The sequence below is a fragment of the Halyomorpha halys genome, unplaced genomic scaffold, assembly GCF_000696795.3.
Source record: "Halyomorpha halys isolate HHAL.00 unplaced genomic scaffold, Hhal_1.1 Scaffold1284.1, whole genome shotgun sequence".
NCBI classification, from domain to species: Eukaryota; Metazoa; Arthropoda; class Insecta; order Hemiptera; family Pentatomidae; genus Halyomorpha; species Halyomorpha halys.
This window is the reverse complement of record NW_027115145.1, coordinates 166,055-170,192: the sequence shown is the minus strand read 5'-3', so window position 1 is coordinate 170,192 and position 4,138 is coordinate 166,055. Positions and strand designations below refer to the sequence as shown.

Here is a 4,138-nt window from a genome sequence, read left to right as displayed (position 1 = left end):
CGCCCCACTTTGCAGGGCTTGCAGGGGGCAGGGGGAGAAGCCCTGCAAAGTGGGGCGAAACGTTGGAAAATAAATAGTTGTAAACTATTTTTATTTCTCCTTTGACCGCAACCCTGACCATCTCCCTATATATCAATTTTTACGGTCAACTATACATACATATATAGAATAAAATAGTATAATTCTACTATTTGAGTTTTTTTGACCGCACTCGGACCATATTGCTTTCATCTTTACACATGGTCAATCAATAATCTTCCATTAATACTTTTTGATTGAACTTAAAAATGGTTAACAGCCTAAAATGGGTTACCCCAAAAAGTGTTGACATTTTCTTCCAAACATATATTAAATAAAGTAATGTCTTAAGTAATTTTGGCTTACCCAGAACTCTTGGTTTTCTCAGATTAGAAAAAAATCATTATCAACAGATTTGAGTTATAAAGGGTAAAGTTATTGAGAGGTAACTACATACATACTAATGGGAATATAAAAAGGAATTATTTGTTATCAAAATATAAAATACCATTTTGTTATTATAATGCCAGTTCCTACTTTTAATTTGTATATTGTCATAGACAAATGTAATTTTATGATAGCTAATTGAATATATCTATAACTATTAAAAAAAAAGTATTTTATTTTGTTCAAGAAGCATGTTCAATTATTTTGTAAAATATTTTTATTTATAAACCAAGAAGTTTCTGAATTTAATGTTTTTGTATCTAGATTTTAATTGGTCTCTTCTCTACCTCTGTTTTGTCCAAGGAATAATGCATAATGAGACCATATCCTCTTCCACTCATTTCTTCCATGAAAACTTAGTGACCTTCAGCTCTGTTTGATAATGGCTCACAGTAGTAGAGTTAGATCATTAGGGTCATATTGACGTGACCGAACCATGTTAGAAAATTATTTTTTAATAAAAACCATGGCCAATAAATTTCTTAAAGACCATAATAATGGGATGTATAATATAATTATATGGAAAATAAAAATGTATTTTTTTATGCAGTGCTAACCTTTGTACCTATTTTATCAATATTATTTAGATATGAAAATGTAACTAATATTTATAATTTAAAATAAAAAAAATTTATCTTGTTTCTTATTTTATTACAAACCCCAAACCGTAACAGCTCAAATGTAAACCATTACATTCCTAATTTATAAATACTCATCTACATCTAATTAGAACCTATAAATATATATACATATCATTTGCCAAATAAAAATATGGTTTGTGCTCTCAAATAAACTTGGATGTTTTTCAAAACTTTCTATTAGAAGCAAGAAGGTTTGAATTTAATTTTATTAGAAATTTAAAAGTAATTTAGCCATAAAATAAAAATTAACTATTATAAGATCATTTGAAACTCTTAGGGCTCAGCTGAAGCAATAAACACTGGCCTGTGATTGTTGGCTGGATATTGATTTTTGCACACTTGGGAGGGGCAAGTAACATTCCTAACCAACCCATGTTGTTACCCATCAAGAACCTCTTCTATACTACAATACATACAATAGTCACACTCAAAAAAGGTAATAAGGCATATTAATTCAAATAAAAAAACTGAAATCATAAACATGCCATGACAGTTTCTTCTAACCCATGAGGAGGTGAATAAAGTAAACAAGGAAACTGTCATTAATTGTTCAATCTAAATAATACATTTTTGTCCAAATACATGTATATTATTGAGAATGGACAATTTCTAGTAAAATAATTCTTGGTTGAAAATAACTGGTCACTTTGCAGGTTAGTTACAAATATGGAGACACAAGTGCAGAGTGATGTTTTAATTGTCAGTTAGTAGTAGTCTTGCCAGAAATGTTAACAGACTGGACATGAGGTGAGTTTTTATATTTCATTTCACTTTTTAATAAAAATTCTTTATTTGGTAATTTAAATCATTAAACAAAACTAATCATAATTTTTTTTTTCTGAATTTGAATAAAATAACATTTAAAAATTGTTTTTTATGTAAAATTAGTAAAACGGAATAATCAGATTCGCAATAATAAATTTTAAGTTACCATAACTCAGTTGTTTACTTGTGAATTGTTAAATTTCATTGATAGTCTAATCTATAGTTAAATACCAACACTAATCTATTTATAACAAATTAACTACAATTAAAAATAGTTATAGCTGTTATTTTTCAATATTTAGTCTTATAAATTAAAGATAAATAATAAATTGCAATATTTACAAAGCAATGGTGGTTTAAAAAATTATTTCTCACTAGGATTATGAATAAATAACTTTGTTGTAATTAAAATGAATTACATCTGTGAGTATTTCAATGAGTAAATATTTTTTTATTAGGAATAATAACCATTCCCTGTTTGATAGGAGATTATTTGCAAAAACAACTACTATCTCATGTTCATCTGTAGGAGTTGTCAGATTAAATTATCTTTAATGATGATTAATAATAAACAAAACATAATGGACAGGAAAATAATAAATAAGACATTTGTGTTCACTGAAATTAAAATGAACATAATTACATTAATTAATAACACAGAAAAGTGAATATTCTTTCCCTAATTACAAAATAAACATAAAATTCTTTTCAAACAGGCTTCATATGAAATTCGTGCTCATAAACATGAAATTATAATTATACTGTACTGATCTAGTATTACATAATTCCACACAATCCTTCTTAATAATAAAATTAATGACTGTATTTTTGGGCAATACAGTTTTACAAATCCATCTTATATGATATTCTTTTAAAAGAGGCTAGATAACAAGAAATTGGCTGTTGTATTGATAATCTTAACTTTTATGAATTGTAATTAACTAATTACTATTAATTTGACTTCATTTTAACAATCAATATATAATTCAACCTTGAAAACAAAAATTAACTCATTACAGAATTGCATTCTAAGCACAATTGTAGCTTACAAGAACGTTGAATGGTCTTGTCAGAAAACATAAACAGATTTCAGTGGTCTTCCTGAATTCCAAAGACCCCCTACTGATTCAAACATATGCCTGAAGATTTGTTTTTAATTTACAAGACTGCACTATATATTAAGATGCTTAGCATCTTGTCAGTGATAAAACTAGATCTCAATTTTCATTTTCAATATAAGGGTCTCAAACATCTGTGTCTAGCCCTAAATTCCAAAATTGCTGTTACTAGTTCCCTTCAGCAAAATTTCAAGCAGTCAAACTGCAATCGGTCCAAGGATCATGCTTTTTATCTGTTCCATCAGTAGATTTTATTTAGCAGCAGATTGAATCAAAGGATCTTTAAACTACTGGAAGATTATTGATTGACCGTCTGTATAGATGAATGGAATATGGTCCGGGTGCGGTAAAAAAAAACTCAAATAGTAGATAATTATACTATTTTATTGAGCCAACGTTTCGCCCCACGTTGCAGGGCTTCGTCAGGGCTAAAAAAGATACAAACACATAGTTACAAATGGAAAAAAAAAAAGTGTTATTATTAAAAAATTAACCATGTTACTCCCATCCCTCCTGTCCTCAACCCTTCTCAACCCACTCCACCACTTTTTCAGTACAGGTCGCTTCCGTATATCCCCATTCTTTCCGATAAAATTCAAAAACCTTTAAGATCCACTATTCCCACCCTACATCTTGGCTTGAAGTCCCACAATAAAATTTCCTATCTTTTTTCCAAATTGAAAGACCCTATTCCTTTCTTACACCGTTCCAATGTGGTTTACCAGATACCCTGTTCAACCCCATGCTGCAACTCCTTCTATATCGGCGAAACTAAAAACCAACTTAAGAACCACATTTCCCAGCACAAAACTTCCATCAACTCCTGTAATCCACTTGCATCTAAATTATCAGAACACGCATAAAACCTGAACCATACTTTTAATTTCGACAATCCTTCCATTCTTGCCACTGTCCCCAACCACACCAAACGTCTCATCTCAGAGTCCATTTACATAAATTTGACAGAGAATTCCATCAATCATAAAGTTGATAAAGACTGCATCTTCCTTACATATCGAAACATTTTGAACATGATAAAATCCACATAATACTTTTTTTCACTTTTTTCTGCATTTCAGAAGCCCATTTTCTTGTCATATCTTTTATTCTTGTTTTTCTAAATTCTCACATTTTTTATTTTTTCATTTA

At 29.3% G+C, this 4,138-nt stretch overlaps 1 protein-coding gene across 2 annotated transcripts in view; it reads left to right on the top strand.

The window, feature by feature from the left end:
- Positions 1 to 1,443: 1,443 nt before the first annotated feature.
- Positions 1,444 to 4,138, top strand: part of LOC106689141 (blood vessel epicardial substance) — a 40,976-nt gene continuing 38,281 nt past the window's right edge. For both annotated transcript variants that reach the window (XR_010844770.1, XM_067052234.1), the window contains exons 1-2: positions 1,444 to 1,542; positions 1,760 to 1,853. The gene's annotated coding sequence lies outside the window, so the exon portion shown is untranslated. The remainder of the gene's footprint in view (positions 1,543 to 1,759; positions 1,854 to 4,138) is intronic.